Below are 18,481 nucleotides of genomic sequence, written 5' to 3' on the forward strand. Positions count from 1 at the left end.
CTCATTTGCAAAATGGGGCAATAATTGAGGGTGTCTGGCACAGTGTTTGCAGCAAAGTACGGGTGCAATAAATGCTCTTATCGGTAATTGCTTTTTGCCACAACACGTTATGGTCTTCAGTCTGCCATTGAAATGAGCAGCTTTTACAAAGACAGCTGTAAATTTGTCATATTTGAAAAACAGATATTGCTCTTTGGGAAACCCCAATGTCAGTCCAATAATTGTGAGGCAAAGAATGCATCTGTATTGTTGGCATGGTTCTGGGCACTGGGATTATATTCAGAACCTGATGGGGCCTTTCAGGTTGCTGAGAGTGACTCTGACCAGTCAACTAAGGGCGGTTGAAAAATACCCATGGAATGGATGTCTATTTGTTTTGCGTGAATGAGCTTCTTTAGGTTGAGTTGGCTAATCATGTCAGTCAAATGGCCACTTCAGGTTTCCTGAGTTGATTCCGTCCTGCGGTTGGGTGTGAAAGATGAGGTTATGTAATGTGGCAGCATGGGAGACATAGAGGACCAGGGGCTGGACGGTGTCAGTCTTCACCGTGCTGTCCACTAACGCATGGTCACTTCATCAAGTCACCTCAGCATTCTAGGACCTCTGACCTCTAAAGTGAGAATTTAGTACCCACCCATATAATTTAGCTGGTTACTGCAGAGTAAAGATGAGAGGATTTTGTTGTGGTAACTATTATTACTGTTACTCAGCGGGGTCTGAGAGGAGAGTTTCTTCAGATGCCAGAAATTCCTTGGGTCAAGGACTGTGAGAACACTTGTCTTTCTATGATCAGTTCTTTCCAACTTTCTGGATAAAATTCACACTAAATGTAAGAGGAGCTATTAAAAAATATCTCTGACTGGATCACCTGGAACTCTAAATGGACTAATGTGGAAGTTTGGTTTCTGAGAAGCACACACTAGGACAGGAAGAAATGCCCAAGAGATTTGTTGGAGGAAACACCTGTGAAGAAAGAGGAGGAAGTAGAGGAGGCAGGGAGAGCTTTCAGACCCCAGTGCAGGTCTCACACCTGTGAAAGGAGAGGGGGAAGGAGGAATTGGGGAGAAAGAATCTCACATCGGAGTGCACATCTAAAATCTAGTATTTGGCTAGCCAGTGGGAGTCCTTGAGCCCAAACTGCCCATGACAGCAGTTCTCTGTCCTGCAGAAATGGGCTACGGCTAGTCACCTTGCCATCCTCGTCATCTGCAGGGAGCATCCTTTGGGAGGGTGTGTGGTCTTGGCACGAACGCAGTAGCGGGCCCAGCAACAGGGCATTTAGTCAACTATGCTTCTCATCGCAGAAAAGTTGAGCAGTACGTTTTCACGGCCACACACCAGATTGTCAGAGGTTTTCTCTTTGCAACACAGATCTTAAGGTGTTTGAAAAACAAACCCAAACATTTGTGATAGTGTAGGTTTTGTACCCCAAATCAATGTTCCATTCTGTCCCTTGACTTTCACTTCCCCCTCTGTTTCAGCTAGACCAATCATGTTGAAAACCCCACCCAGGTTTGTAGAGTTCCTCATTTGACAATTAAAAAAAATCTGTATGTGAATAAGTCACATGAACTTCCTTTGTTTTACCTCCTCAATGAATTATGATTTACTCTCTTGGGTTTCCTGTGTTTTCCGCCTCTTTACACATCCGTCACTCTTTTAGATGGGAAAGGTCACTGAGGTCAGTTTGCTTCTCTGCCTTCCAGTCGGACCAAATGGACCCAGTTATCCAAAGGGTTTGGACAAGAAGCAGATCATCCAAAAAGATGTATGATAGAAGGGAAGAATTCTAAGGAGGTAATCCACAGATGATGAGAGGGAGGCACTGGAAGTGTCTGTAGGGTTTGCTGAACGTACAGCATTCTTGAAATATGTCATCATCATGGGATACTGCCTGGGTGATCACTGAGGGACTGCACTAGGATTTTGACTCTAGAGTCAAAGAAAATGGTTGTTTATTAGATGTTTGAACAGTGGTTGCCTTCTTTCAACAGAAAATAGGTTATTTTTCCCATTGAAAAATAAGTTTTGTTGATGGAGATTGTTTCAGAGACTAGCCAGACACTCCCTAGACCTCCTTCCTCTTCCTCTGAGCATACCACTGGATGAAATTTCCTGCCTCCTTTATAGTTAGATGTGGTTGTGTAATCAAGTTACAGCGAATAACAAATGGGCAGAAATGGTGAATATCACTTTCAGATCTGTCGTCCCTGACAGGAAATTCTCATGTTCTCTCCCATCCTTTGCCTGCTGGTTGGGTGCAGAGGGTCCAGTGGAAACTCCAAGGTCCTAGAAAATGTCAGAGCCATTGAATAAAGGAGCCAGGGTCTCTAGTGGTCATGGCTCATAGGCCCAGCCACTCCGCAGCATTTGGGATCTTCCTGGACCGGGGCACGAACCCGTGTCCCCTGCATCGGCAAGTGGACTTTCAACCACTGCGCCACCAGGGAAGCCCCACAGCCGAATTTTTGAGTAAGTCAAAGCAGTTGTCTTATCCAGATAAAACAGAGAGTGTGTGGACGCTGTTGATGAAGAATCATGCCAAAGGAAGGGAGACCTGGTGGAAGGTCAGTGAGCTCAATTCGGCAAGCAATGTTTGAACGACATGTTGAGTGGAGCACCGTGCTCAGTCTTGAGACTAAGGGTGAGTGAGACGTGTTTGCTGCCCTCAAGGGCTCAGTGCTATAGATACAGACTTACGGTACAGCTCGACAAGGCAACAGCTGTTTGTGCAATGTACGGAAGAAGCTAGGAGCCAGAAAAATTAACTTCCCCTGGGAATGGGGTGCAGGAGTGGATTCTCAGAGGTGGCACCTGACCTGGGCTTTGAAGATTACCAAGGTGGGTAAGGACCCAAGCAGCTGTGCAGGGAGCATTTCTGGCAGAGAGAGGAAAAGAGAAGAGCAGGGATGAGACCGACACCAATTCACCGTCCCTTATGTATAACCTTGAAGTCTAATATACTGTGAAAAGCAAAATTTTGTAACCCATTTTGGGTAAAAACTGAGCTGACAAACTTATTTGTCAGTAACACTTGGCTTGAATTGCCACAAAGTTATCTGTACCCTTTCTTCATCCCACTTAGTGTGGGTATTCACATGCTTCACTGCAGAAATATTAATGTGTTTGGTTATGGGGTATACTCTAGTCCCTGCTCAGGTATTTCATAACTCCTCTATACTCACTACATTACCTCTCTAAAATCTAAAAATGTGATGAATAATACACCAGGATTCGAGTTTTTAGAACTGTGCTAATCAGTTACCTTTGTGGGGTGTTTACCATCACAAAGTGCTTATGATCACATCGGATGGACGGCTTCTTTCTACAACATGGAGTCACATGGCGGTTTTCCAGCCCTCCAACTTCACCTGGCATCACTGCCATCTCTCTTGCTGGGCCACATTGGCCTCCTTTCTGTTTTGTGAATCAGCCCAGTGTATTGCAAATCTCAGGGCCTTTGCGCTAGCTGTTCTCGCTACTTTGAAAGTTCTCCTCCTGGCCCATTACGAATCTCATTCTCGTTCTTGAGGTCTCCAGTTTAACGTCTGTTCCTCAAAGAACCTTGCCCTAAGTCTACCACAAATGGTGGCCTTCATCATAGCACTTATCACAGTCTATAATTATTTTATTTCTTTGTTTATTACACATCTCCCACTTAATGTAATGTCCAAGATGGCAGGACCCCTGCTTGCTCTTCACAGCTGTGTTCCTGATGCCTGGTGCGATATTTGTAGAATGAATGGATGAATATATCAATGAACAGGCTATAAAACTCAAATCCTTTCTAAGTCTATGAGCTCCTTGCTGTCAGGGTTTTTGTCTTAGGGTGATGACATTTAATGGAAAGACCATAGGTTTTGTTCTATGATCAGACATAAATTTGCTGTGTGACCTTGGGCAAATTGTACCACCTCTCTGAGCCCAGGTTTCTCTTTTTTTGCCTAACGAAACTAATAATAGTACCTCTCACATGGGAATGTAAGTGACAGAATGATAATAAATGTAAAATTTCAGCATGTTGCCTGGCACATTGTAGGTGCTTAATAAATGCTGGATGAAATGAGTGAATGAGCCTGAGGAAGACACAGAAGGCTTTGCTCCTTTCCCTGCCCTCACACGGTGCCCCTACCCCTATCTAGCCATGAAGGATCCAGGCGAGATTAGGTAGATGGATAAAGGATTGGAACCTAACAGCAAACAAGCCAATATTGAGCACTTCCTGTGTGCAGCTGCTGGGTTAAGGACACTATAGGACAAGTGGAGATGACTGAGGCATATTCCTTGTCCTCAAGGAGGTGGCATTTCAACATGGCATTTAGCATTTGAAGATATTGGTGGATGGAGACATGTGGGTGAGAAACAGCATGGTCAAAAGGCATGGTCACAGGATGAGGATAGCGGTTTGGGGAATACTGAGGAATCTAGGATGTGAGAAAACAGAGGGAAAGACATTGCTGGAGAGTCAGTTGAGCTCACACGCACGAGGATTCTGATTGCCGAGCTGAGGAAATTGGACTTGATTCCGTAGATAATGGCGAGTCAATAAAGGCTCTTGAAGAGACAAGAGAAATGACCTGGCTAGCAATAGGAAGGATGAACTGAGAAGAAAACCCTGAAATGGCCCCAAAGCAGGCAGTCCCTCTCAGTGGATTGGGTCAAACACCTTTGTCAATAAACGAGGGTTATAACATCTTTAATTTCATTTTCAATCAGTGCAGGGACTCTCTAATAGTGGACCATTGGGAACTAAAATTGTTCTCTTCCCTGTGGGGAGAAACATAAGAAGCTGAGGTTTTGATCCCTGTCCTAAATGATCTTACTTCAGTAGAGGAGAGAGGAGTCATGCTCACCTATTAACTCACATTTGTTCAATCAACTCGCAGTTTTCAAGCTCCTGTCACAAGTCAGCACTGTGCTAATGGCAGGCGTGTAAGAATAAAGGCATGTCACCTGTTCTCAATGGGTTTCACAATCTACTGGAAGAGGAACACAGTGACTGCAGTGGGTGGCTAAGACCACCAAGAATGGAACCAAAAGTGATATGAAAATTTAGGAAGAGAAAACGAGTCATAGGGGCTGAAGTAGTGGAGAAAGACTTCTCAGAGCCCATGGACTTCAACTTCAAACTCATTCAAGGGATTTTGAATTATTGCTTTGGGAAACAACACAGAAGAGTAGGAAGACAGCATTGTATAGAGTAGGAGAATGAACATTTTGGAGTCTGACTACCTGGGTGGTATGGATTCTGAGTCCACTTCCTACCTGTGTAATAGTTAACTAGAGAAATCACTGTTTCCTAGTCTCCTCACCTGTAAAATGGGAAAATGAGGGAAACTCACTAGTATGACTGTGGAAAGCATAGAGCAGGTGTCAGCAAACATTTTCTGTAAAGGATCAGATAGTAAATGCGTTAGGTTTTGCAGGCCATGTGGTCTCTGTTGTAGCTACTGAACTCTCCCACTGCAGTGTGTTATGACCTGCATATTTGTGTCTCTCCAACATTCAGATGTTGAGACCCTAAACGCCCAATGTGATGGTATTTGGAGGTGGGGCCTTTGGGAGGGAATTAGGTTTAGATGAGGTCATGAGTATGGGGCCCACATGATGGAATTAGTGCCCTTATAAGAAGACAAAGAATTAATCTGTCTCTGCTCTTCACCACGTAAGGACACAGTGAGAAGACAACTGTATATGAACCAGGAAGAGGGTTCTCGCCAGACCCTGAATCTGCCAGCACCTTGATCTTGAACTTCCTGGTCTCCAGAACCTTGAGAAATAAATTTCTGTTAAGTCACTGGTCTATGGTATCTTGTTATAGCAGCCTGAACTAAGACAATGTGGAACACATTGTAGACAATAGATAAATGAATGGTTATGTCTGTATGCTAATACAATTTTATTTATGGACACCAAAATTAGATTTCACATAATTTTCACATGTCACAGAACATCATTATTATTTTGATTCCCACCCCCATCATTTAGAATGTAGAAATCATTCTTAGCTCTTGGCTATACAACTGGTGTGCTGGATTTGTTGATTTGGTCTGCAAACTATAGCTGCTGGCCCCCGAGATATATTATAGAGCAAAGGGTTCTAAAGGTTAGCTGTTATTATTGTTAATCCCACTTATCATATAGGAAAATGGACTTTAGAGAATTCATAAAAGACCCTGGACAAGAACGTCAGTCCTGTGGCTCTTCATCAAGTGCTCTGCCCAGTGAAGGGGGGAAGAAGGGCACAATTCAAGGTAACCGACTCTGGGTTCCTTCCTCCCCTCGAATTTCTCTCCACTTATCATCTCTCTTTACATATTATTTTTAGAACTCTCAAAATGGCAGCCACAAGAAGGCAGAATATCCAAAACAGAAGAAAAAAGGAACTAAGATGAAGGGAAATACATTTTTCAGTGAACACTAGTTATTTACTTTGAATTTGGCCATTAATCCTAGGATGGAAATGAACCAAAATTTACCCAAAGACAAAAGGATTTTTTTACTTTAAAATACATTAAAAAATTTTATTGGAGTATAGTTGATTTACAATGTTGTGTTAGTTTAAAATACATTTTTGGTCTGTGCTTTGCTCCCCTCTCTTAGCTCAGCCAGCTTCTGTAGTACCTTTGTCCTCCTCATCTTAAAGGGCACAATTCAAGGTAACCGACTCTGGGTTCCTTCCTCCCCTCGAATTTCTCTCCACTTATCATCTCTCTTTACATATTATTTTTAGAACTCTCAAAATGGCAGCCACAAGAAGGCAGAATATCCAAAACAGAAGAAAAAAGGAACTAAGATGAAGGGAAATACATTTTTCAGTGAACACTAGTTATTTACTTTGAATTCGGCCATTAATCCTAGGATGGAAATGAACCAAAATTTACCCAAAGACACATGAGTATGAAGAGTTAAAAGAAAAAAGTATGTTTTGGATTTTTTTACTTTAAAATACATTAAAAAATTTTATTGGAGTATAGTTGATTTACAATGTTGTGTTAGTTTAAAATACATTTTTGGTCTGTGCTTTGCTCCCCTCTCTTAGCTCAGCCAGCTTCTGTAGTACCTTTGTCCTCCTCATCTTCTGGGGAACAATGGATGTTGCAAATAAAAATAGGTGTAAATCACTGTGCAAATAAAACGAATAAATATGATGTGCCTGGAAGCAGAGCTTAATTTGAAATGGCCTTCTTCCCTTAGCCTGGGGAAATACATATCCTACATTTGTGTGTTGCCTTGGTTTTTTGAAGGCTTCCGTGTACAGTTAGTTAGCTCATTTGTTTTTTGCAAGTCTTTTTAATTGTAAAAAAGGTGTTTGCATGCTCTCCAAATGTACCATTTCTTCTTCTTCCACCCCAGGGTAAATCAAAATAAATTGTATTGTCAATGAATCACAATGAACTTTCCCTTAGCTGGTTACCCTGCCCCTTCCTAGTCTTTAATCAAACCACATTCAAGGTCATCTTTCAGAAGCACACATGCTTAACATCCTGGGGTAGCTCTCCATCTGAAGATTTCTCTACCTTTCCAGTTACATCTCCTTTTCCACTGTGGACTCGGCACTCAAGTCACTCCACAGTTTACAGGAGTCAATGCTTCCTCACATCTTTATGCCTTCTTTCACACTGTTTCCTTGGAATTGAATGCTTTCCATCCAAGAATCAGCCTACCTTGAGTGCAGACCAGAGAGAACAAAGGATGCAATCTGAGGAAGTTCTATAGCCACCAAGTCTCTCAGTTTTCCCTCACTCCTTTCAAACCCCAGTTTCGTCTATTATTTTGAAGAATGAGAAATCCAAGAGTGGGAGTACCAATCCACGCTACAGTCTCAGATGTATGGAGCATCTGCTATGTACTGGGTGCTGGGAATATACAGCAATGAATCATCCTTCAGTGAGCCTGCAGGTAGCAGGGAAGATAAGGCCAGTCCATGAATTCCCAGAACACCAGGCAGGAAGTTATAAGAAGAAGATGTATAAATAGAGGGTTCCATATAAAGCTCAGAGGAGGGAAAGGCTATATTAAGCTGGAGCAATCAGAAAAGACATGTTGGAGCATTTGCTATGTGATTTGGACCTTGGAAACAAGAAAGATTTGAATAAGTGAAGATGGTTTGGAAAGTGGAAGAGTGTTGATGCCAGAAGTTCATTCCACGCAAAGCCAAGGAGGTGGAAGAGAGCTGGGCTTTCAGAGAGAACAAAGAGACTCAGCTTCTGAAGAGCGAGAGCAGCTGAAGAAATAAAAGGAGGAAAGATGGATCAGGGCCAGGTAGCGGAGGAAGCAAAGGTGTTAGCTGATAACTCACCCGCAGATCCCCAGACAACAAGCCAGCTGCACACTCAGAAAGTTTTCCTTCTGATTCAAGCTGGCAAAAGAGGTAGCCTGGCAGGGGTACCCCAGAACTTCATCAGAATGCTGCCTGTCTGCTTTTAGACAATCAGCACAGTGGTGCCAATACTTTAGAGCTGTATTAAAATACTTTTGTTAATTTTGGACTTTGTATTGAGTTTATTAGAAACGTGCACCCTGAAATGAGAGTTAGGGACCACTTGCTGGTAAGACCCCAATACTGAACAGAAAAAGCCAGAGAAATGTCAAGTTATTCTGTGTGTACATGTGTTCACCTCTTGCAGAGAAAGCATAGAGCTTTGCTAATGTCATGCTCCCAGATGGCTTTTTAAACATGGGAATTACAGATACATGAGCAGTAAAAGAAAACTGTACATGAGAATGAAGATAATCAAAGAATTACCTTTGTTTGGACATTTTCTATGTAAGACGGTATTATGTTGGCCAGAGATGGACCTTGACTCCTGGGCTGATCAGACTCTAATTAGATCCTGAGTCCCACCACCTATCACAGCTTTTCTCAAATGGTAAATGGATTACTTCTTAATTCTTGTCAACAAACATTTTCTGGTCCCCAACTAGGCATCAAGAACTGTGCTATATGCTAAAGTAGGTGGAGGAATGAAATGAAATTAAAATCGTCTTACTTCTTGACGTCCTTGCTGTCTATTGGGGTAGACACAGATCCACAGACCTTTTGAAAGCGATGTATTAAAGGATCAGATGGCAGTAAGCACAGGTGCCGTGGGAGCCCTGAGGAGGAATATCTCCTTAGTCTGGACTAAAGATTTTGAGGAGGGCCAGGGGGAGGGTTGACTGAAGAAACCGACACATCGGTACAATTAGAATCTTCTCTCCTGTTGGTCCAGCTTTAAAATCACAGCACCTCAAAGCTGGCTATCCTCGAAGTTAGAGCACCTATCAAATTTAATTGTCATCCCTTGCTTCACTGTCTGAGCTATGGTAAACTTCAAAGGACTTCGACTGTTTCTATTTTGTGCATGATGTGTCTCCACCACATAACAGTATCTGACGCCTAATAGGTTCTTGTAAATATGGGTTGTGTGTTAAGGAAGAAAATATTAGCCTAGGAATTTTCACCCTCACCCTCCAAGCGCTAAGGGGAATTCTGCTGTAATATTTAATGCATTCCTAATTCTGAGCCAAGTCTGGAAGGAAATGACAAAAGAAGGAAAAGCAAGTTAGAATGTTGGACCAAAAGGAACTTGGAAATCAGCTGATTCTATGCCTCATTTCTACAGATAGAAAATGGAAATTCAGAGAAGTTATATTGTAACTGTTAGTGCAATGTCACCCATGTAATTAGCAGCAGAGCGGGTCTAAACGCAAGGTATCCTGATTGCAGTACTCCTTTCCTGTGAGGCATACGTATTATTTTTCTATCAGTTACAGATATGTAGGGAGGGAAGTGCAAAGGATTCTGGAAAGGGCTTATTTCTTTTGCCACCGTATAGAATAGTCTGGATCCTAAAGGAGCTTCACGTTGCAAGGAAGGCTTTGTTTAACAGAACATTTTGTGTGATAGGTTTATCCTCTACAAAACCCCCACATTTTAAAGGATGTGTTCTTCCATGCTAAGTAGTTGCTTCTGGCAGGAGCGTCTTCTACTTTATTAAAAAAAGACCCCTTCTCTTGCTTTCATCTGATATCTCAGTAAGGCCCCAGAGGGAAATGTTGGGAACAAATGCTTGTTCGAGCTGTAATATTCCCTTGAAAAGTGAAGCTTGAAATCCTTTAGGGAGTCCAGTGTTCTTTCAAAATTGATCTTGACATTGTAGAACTACATCCTAACTAACTTCCATGCCAAAATATGTTGTGACTAGTGTTTGGATAGTTGAAAGAATATTTAAAAAATAAGTTTTCGTATCAAGAGCAGAAGAACAAATGGTTTGTATGCTGTGACCTGGGGATTATCCTTAAAAAGCGATTTCTAAAGTGGTTATAGGAAGAAATGATGAGAGTAAAAGATTACTTGGCAGGTATGAGATACTGTCCTAATAGAAAAGATTAAATGAACCCCCCACCCCCGCCAAAAAAAAGCACCAGGGAAAAACAAAATAAGAAAACTTGTTATTGTATTATCAACAATAAAAATCCATGATTTCTAACATTTATTAAGCACTCACCATATGCCGGGCACTGCTGTAAGCCCTTATAGGAATTAATGCCTCTAATCTTCCCAACAACCCCATGAAGAGGGTGCAGTTAATATCCTCATTTTAAAAAGAGTGAAATGAGGCACAGAAAACTACTGTAACTTGCTGGAGGTTACAGTCTAGGAAGCAGTGGAGTTCACGTTCAAACATAGGGAGTCGGGCTCCAGAGTCCATGTATTTTTTATTTTTTAAGTTAAAAATTTAAATACCAAACTAACATGTGTCCTGTGGGCACACCTCATGATCCCAAATTCCACTTAACATGAATGGACAGGTACGCATACAAATATTTACGTACAAGGATGTTCAGCAAACCATTACTTCCAATAATGGAAATTGGAAACAATCCAAATACTGAACAATTAGGGGTGTCTTAAGTGCTCAGTTGAAAAAATGGAAAAAAGAAAGCAAAACGCAGAAGAAAATGAAATCCCTCATAATCCCTATACTCTGAAATAACCAGGAAGAAATTGCTGAGCTTGTCTTTCCAGCTTTCTTCTATATTTTGTTTCTGATACAAAATTGGGATCATACTGGATATATTGCTTTATGATTTGACTTTTCTATGCAGATAGTATTATAAATCCTTTACAAGCCACTAGTTATTCTTCTACCACTTATTTTAATGGCTTCAAGGTGTTCCTTTATTTGTACATATCATGATTTATTTAAACGTTTTATTGTTGGATCTGTGCTCTTTTAACCATTATTCTATGATGCCTTAATGGATGGTAACCCACTGATCTCTAAAAGTAGCACAGGCTCTCTAACTTGGAGCTCAAGACATTGAATGATTTGCCCTAACTATTCTAATTTAATCTTCCTGTCTTTTATAATTCACTGACCCTGAATTATAGAATCATTTGTTCTAGAAGTGTAACTGGGCATCTCTTACAGCACTCGTGCAATTCCTCTTATGGCATGAGTAGATCTACCTAATGATCTAGCTATATTCTACTAGGCTGAAAACTTATTGCAAGCAGAATGTCTGCCTGAATCAACTTCCTAAACACATACGAGAGAATTGTGTCATACACTTAGTAGATGCTCAGTAAGTGTTTATGGAATAAATGAAGGTCATACATATTATTTTTAACTGTAAAAATTTCAAATATCTAATGATGGGGGCAAGTTGAATAAACTATGACATGCTGGTATAAAGAATTTTGAACAATAATTAAAAGGAGAAACACAACAAAAGAGAAAAGGTCTGAAACAAAGCAGAAATAGAGTTAAATTCTTAAAACCAGATCCCTTCATACCTCTTCCAAACTTCTGTTCACTATTCCTCCACTTAGTCTGACTTCTTTGAATGGTTCACTGCTCACAAGCCTACAATTCTCAGCCTCCTTCTTATCTGAGAGCTTCTGTAGCTCTTTGTATCACAGTACATATCAGAGAAGCCAGAGCACAGCTGGGGTTTAAGGAATGATCAATGGAGAAATATGGGTAGACAACAAGACTTCGGGCCCTGGTCTTGATGCTGGCATCATTATTCTCCTACCTTAGCAGATTTTCTTAAACTGTTCTCCCTGAATCCCCAGGAATCCACACACACACAAATTGTGGTGATTATAATAGAAAAAATATATTTAAACTTATTAGTAATGCACAGGCTCAGCAAAATGTCAAGTTTTTCTAATTTTGCTGGAATGAAATCAATTTAGTGTAGCAACACAGCCTCATGCTAATTAGAAGCCTTAACTGGCATCTTCAATTAAGAAAACTGTGAACCATCAAAATCACTTAAAAATAGTGTTTTAAAAAATGGGTACATGATCTTTTAAAAACTTAAAGCCTGTTGGGACAAAAATAATTAGTACAAAAAACTGAAAACTGTTTTTAAAAATTGGGATTCAGTCTTAAAATCTGTAAAATGGAGATTGATTGATCTCCTAGGTAAATCTCAGATATTTATATCCTAGGTACAGATTAAAATTACCTCAGTTCCCAACTTTGTCCATTGTTATACCATCAGAAGGCCAAGGTCCTGTCTCTTTGTCTATTCCCAATTCCTATATCAGAGGTTGGGCTATGTTAGTTGCTAAACAAATACTTGTTGACTAGATAACAAGCTTTGAACACTTTCTGAAAAGGAAGAAAAGGAATTATATCCCAGGATATAAGTGAACCATTTAGGGAATAATGATGAGTTAGACCATACTGACTTTTACAAATGCGAACTGTGAGGCCACTTGGAAACAGACAATTGTCAAGTTGAATAACTGCATTGCTGGTGGGAAGGGAATTAGGTAGGAACTCAATGAACCAAGCATCTCTTTGGGAATGGTCACAGACAGTGGGAACAAATAGGTAGCAATTTTTAGAAAGAAGAAAAAGAAACACAGACAGTTATTGCCTACCGAATTTATCCATACTTGCTGCCCACAAGTCTCTTTCTTTAGCTCATGAATGAAGAACTAAAAAGAACATGACCCATGAAGACTGAAGCAAGGACTCAAAAGATAGCGTTTGTAATGTAAGGATGAGGAGGAGGAGGAGGACGACAATGATGCTTATCAACATTTTGTGATCATTTGCTACGTACAAGACACCTTGCGTAACGGATTAGGGCCTAAGGGAAGGAGAGAAGATGATAGATTAAGGAGATTAAATAAAATTATTAAGTAAAGGACCTTAATCTAAGAGGAATCAATCAACTTTAAGTCTTCTTTTCACCCATTAGGGTCAAACAGACCTATATTTGAATACAAGTGTACCAATTACTCACCATGTGAAGCTTGGTGAGGTGCTTAACCTCTCTGAGCCTCAAATTGATTACCTGTAAAAAGGGAAAAGGAACACTTAGTTTACAACACTATTGTGAGGATTTAATGAAATATTATATATGGAAGTAATTGGTTAACTGCTACGCAAATATGAGATTTCAACGATTAGCTATTCCTATTACTCAACAGTTAGGTAAGATGTACACAAACATGAATAGTAAGCAGTGGGTGATTGTGTAGGAGTGGGAAGGAGAGCCATGTGGTGAAAGCTGAGTGGTTGAAATGAGGCGAGAGAACTAATGGGAACCATATCACATTGGGTCTGCAGACCCATTGTCTACAAAACACTTTGACTTTTATTTGAGTGAAATGGAGAGCCGGTGCCATATTTTGAGCAGGGCATGAAAAGCATAAAATAATGTGTGTCTTAAGAGGATCACTTTGGCTGCTGTGCTTAGAATAGACTGTAGGGGGTTAAGGCAGGAGGGGAAAAGTCAGGAGGTTATTACAGTAACACAGCTGAAAGATAATGGTGGCTTGGACCAGAGTGGTAGTGGTGGGTTGGTGAGAAATGGCTGAATTTTAATATTTTCTGACGATAGAGCCAAGAGTATTTCCTGACAAATGTGGGGTATGAGAGACAGCACAGATAATTCCTATTCCTGGATTTTATTTTATTTATTTAAAAAAATTTTTATTGGAGTATACTTGATTTACAATGTTGTCTTAGTTTCAGGTGTACAGCAAAGTGAATCAGTTATACATATACATATGTCCACTCTTTTTAAGATTCTTTTCCCGTATAGGTCATTATGGAGTACTGAGAAGGGTTCCCTGTGCTATACAGTAGGTCCTTATCAGTTATCTAATCTTTATATAGTAGTGTCTATGTGTCAATCCCAATCTCCCAATTTATCCCTCCCCCCCACCGTCCCTCCTGGTAACCACAAGTTTGTTTTCTACATCTGTGACTCTATTTCTGTTTTGCGAATAAGTTCATCTGTATCATTTTCCCCCTTTTTTTTTAAAGATTTCACATATAAGCGATATCATATGATTTTTATCTTTCTCTGTCTGACTTACTTCACTCAGTATGACAATCTCTAGGTCCATCCATGTTGCTGCGAATGGTATTATTTCATTCTTTTTTATGGCTGAGTAATATTCCATTGTATATACGTACCACATCCTCTTTACCCGTTTCTCTGTCAGTGGACATTTAGGTTGCTTCCATGTCCTAGCTATTGTAAATAGTGCTGCAATGAACATTGGGGTGCATGTGGTTTTTGAATTATGGTATTCTCCAGATATATGCACAGGAGTGGGGTTGCTAGTTCATATGGTAGCTCTATTTTTAGTTTTTTTAAGGAACCTCCATACTGTTCTCGATAGTGGCTGTATCAATTTACATTCCGACTGACAGTGTAGGAGGGTTTTCTCCGTACCTTCTCCAGCATTTATTGTTTGTAGATTTTTTGATGATGGCCATTCTGACTGGTGTGAGCTGATACCTCATTGTATTTTTGATTTGCATTTCTCTAATAATTAGTGATGTTGAGCATCTTTTCATGTGCTTTTTGGCCATCTGTATTTTATTCCTAGATTTTCACCTAAGCAACTGGAAAGCTGATTGCCATCTTCTGAGATGGAGAAGCAGCAAATAGCCTAAGCTTGGATAGGAACGATCAGGAGTTTGGTTTAGGACATGTTGAGTTTGAGAGGTTGGTTTGGTATCCAAGTGGACATATCAAGTTGAGAGCTGAATTTTAATCTGGAGTTTGGGAGCTAGGTCTGGGCTAGAGACATAAATTTGGGCATTGCTGGCATGTAGATAGACGGTATTTAAAGAGATGCAGTGCAGCAGACAACTGCTCTTTACCCAAGATTGATTTCACCTTGTTTTAGCCTAGGTCTAAGAAGTGGGGTTTTCCCTAATTTCTCTTCCCTCCATTCTTCCTTCTACCTCTGCTGTACCCCAATAACTCCACGATACCTCATAGGATACAACCATCCATTCACATCTTAGGTCCCTTGTACCTTGCTGGTTTATTTTTCTGTCTCTACTCAGCTTTCCCAGTGCAGTGACTGCCACATGTTGTTGGGATTTTGGTCCAAGCCACAGAAGAAGACAGTGAAGCTAAGTGATGCAGGAAGTAAACTCATGACCTTAGATTCGGGAAACTGGTGCACCAACCACTGAGAAACCAGAGATGGAGGACTTTTGCACAAGCATGAGCAGAGTATAAATCAACATCTCTGCCTTCAACAAAATCCGCATCGTAAGTGCAAGTTTATTTACTCTGTATATTCTGGGGGACAAATGCTTGGTATTTATTCAGAGAGGATACTGGAGAACCAGGAGAATTGTCTTTTGCTTTCAAGTAGTGTATACTTTAGAGGCGGAGGTCAATGCTTATTCATGAGAAACCATATCACGTACTCAGGAGAAAAGAAAGGGATGGATGGAGGGGTTGCTGAGAAATGAATTACTCTTATTTGACCATCACATTCTAGAATAAATGTCAGGCCATCTGGAAAGTCTTCATTAATTCCTCATAAGAATGGTCAATAGATCCATGATTCTCCAGAGAATACTCCTATTATTTTATGATTTATTTTATTATTGCAAAAATAATGTACCTTCTTTGTAAAAAAATCATAAAATAAAAATAAACAAGAACAAAAACACAGAAAAATTCATGACCAGAGATGACTGTGAGATCACCTTTTGGGTATTTTTTTCTATGTATTTACTTATTTTACAAAAGTGAGATCACACTGTACTTCCTTGTAGCCTTTTTCCTCACTTGACAATAGAGCTGAAGAATATTCCATGTTGTAAGCATTTGCCTACAACATCATTTGCATATCTGCCTATTACCGGTGTCATGGCTGTATTATGAAGGTGATGGTGGGCTTGGGGCTTGTTTCACTTTATTTTTCCTCAGCATCTAGGACAATGATGGGTAACAGGATGTTCTTACAATCACAGAATATTAGAGAGCTCAAAGCTCCCTCAGGCATCATCTAGTTAATTTCCTATTTTGCAGATGGAAAAGTTGGGACTCAATGTGTTAAATGGATTGGCAGTTCAGGTGGTCAGAAAGCCGCAGAACCAGAATCAAACCCAAGTGCCTGGACTCCAAGCATCACATCCTTTCACTACAAAGTTCAGACTCAGAGTAAACCCAACATCTGTGAAACAGCCATGCAGTAAAAAGAAAAGGGTATACTTGGGCAGGAGAAGTTTGGGGAGGAAAGGTCTCTTGTGGTCCTTTTGGAACTTTCAGTTTTACTTCAAACCCTGAGATGTCAGAGGTTCATAGAAGGGTGAAGTTGCAGCATGAGGTACAGGGAAGAGGCAGCTTGAGGAAAGAAACTTAGGAGCTCAGGTTTGCAAAACCCACGGTTGTGCAGTCACTCAGCTCCAGCCAACACCCTGAAGGATGCAACAAAGTACTAGGAAAGTGAATGGCCACCCAGAGTCTCAATTCTGGTTTCACACTATATCTGAAGGGCTCCCATCCCTCAGCACTGGCCTCTAAGAAGCCTAATAACATTTCAACTTTGCTCTTGGTCAGGAATGGTTTTTCAGTTTTGACTTTGACAACCCAGAATGTTCCTGACTTCCCGGAATCACTCTCCAAGCCTCCTTGCTGTGGAGGGAGGAGAGTGGTGCTCAGAAAGCTTCAGAACACATTCAGCTGTGAGTGAAGAGCAAGGAATGCTGGGAGTTCCAGCCTGCTGTTGACATGACACCATCCTGCCAAATCCTCTTCATATTTCCACTGGTGTGATTGACCTGAAATGCACATGGGCTGTGCCACTTCTTCCCTAAAACCTTCCACGGCCTCAGGGTAAAGTCCACACCCCTTTGTGTAGCATTCAGGACCTTCCACCACCTGACATTTGCCCACCTCTGCTTCATCTCTGCCATTTTGTCTTCAGCAACACCAAACTTCCTATGGGTTCCTGTACAGAACCATCCTCTTTTTTTTCATCCAGTCCCTGCTTTCTGGAGTGTGCTTCCTCTTCTTTTATCCACGGTTAACCTCACTTAGCTAGATGTTGTACCCTCTCTGTCTACTTAAGTAACTCTAAAATTCCGTAGTCTGTGATAATGTCTGAAATATTCTCGGGAATTTTCAGTCAAATGATTGAACTTCATCCTACATCTTATACTCCCATCTGGGATCAGTGCTATTTCACTCAGTGGCACATTCCAGATGAGATCAGGTGCGTTCAGGGTGCGTTCTTCTTAGAGGAGAAAGCTGGAAGACAATACCAGAAAGGACAAAAGCTTTGTGGAAAGAACAGCAATACTTGCTAATACCAGTTTGATTTTAGCTCAACCTAAAGGAAATTCCTGCTGAGATGCCTGAAAATTATTATTTTTAAAGCATGCCATACCTAGCAAAGAGAGACAGCTCAGCTTGTCAGAAAGAACACTGAATTTAGCATCAGGAAACTTGAGGCCAACTCCTTGCATAGCCTTTTCTGGGTGTGTGATCATAAGAAACTCATGTAACTTCTTCAAGTCTATTTCCTCAAATTTAATCTGGAAATAATGCTGCAGCCTTGCTATTAGATTTGAAAAACACATGAACTTACGTTGAGGTGCTAATTAAATCTCATTTGCATTAATATGTTATTTTTCTATCCCCATCTGTATCATAAAAATCAGGGTCATAGAATCCAAAAATACTACTGCTACTAACACTGGTACAACTGGTGCTACTATTACAGCAACAATAACAACTATTACTAGCTGATATTTATTGAGAGTTCATTATACATCTACATTGTTTTGGCATTTTACATGAATTAATCATTTATGTCTCTTAAAACACCTAGGAAGTGGCTACTATTATTTTCTCCATTTTATGAGCAAGCAACTGGAGACCCAGAGAAGTTAAGGAACTTGCCTAAGATCACACAGTTAGTAATTGCAAGACTAGGATTTGAACCCAGGCTTAAACTCCAGAGTCCTAGCATTAAGAATTATACTTTCTTCCCTATCTAAAAATAATAGTAAAATTACCTTACCGTTGGATTGTTCTTCGTTCTTTCATAGAGATAATCTCATTTTATCCCTCCAGCAGTCCTTTGAAATAGAGGTTATTATCTTTTACAGACATGAAACTTGGGTCAAAAAGATTAGGGGATTAGCCCAACGTCACCCTGCTCCAGAATAGTAAAATCGGATGGCTGCCCCACTATGGTGGGAAC

The 18,481-nt window shown here is 40.6% G+C and overlaps 1 long non-coding RNA gene across 2 annotated transcripts in view; it reads left to right on the forward strand.

Annotated features, from left to right (window-relative positions):
• LOC112397102 (uncharacterized) overlaps positions 1-18,481 on the forward strand; it is a 111,012-nt gene that overhangs the window by 69,245 nt on the left and 23,286 nt on the right. For both annotated transcript variants that reach the window (XR_003002727.1, XR_003002726.1), the window contains exon 3: positions 15,321-15,531. This is a non-coding gene — a long non-coding RNA (uncharacterized LOC112397102). The remainder of the gene's footprint in view (positions 1-15,320; positions 15,532-18,481) is intronic.

This window comes from Neophocaena asiaeorientalis, unplaced genomic scaffold, assembly GCF_003031525.2.
Source record: "Neophocaena asiaeorientalis asiaeorientalis breed wild unplaced genomic scaffold, Neophocaena_asiaeorientalis_V1.1 scaffold177, whole genome shotgun sequence".
Taxonomy (NCBI): domain Eukaryota; kingdom Metazoa; phylum Chordata; class Mammalia; order Artiodactyla; family Phocoenidae; genus Neophocaena; species Neophocaena asiaeorientalis.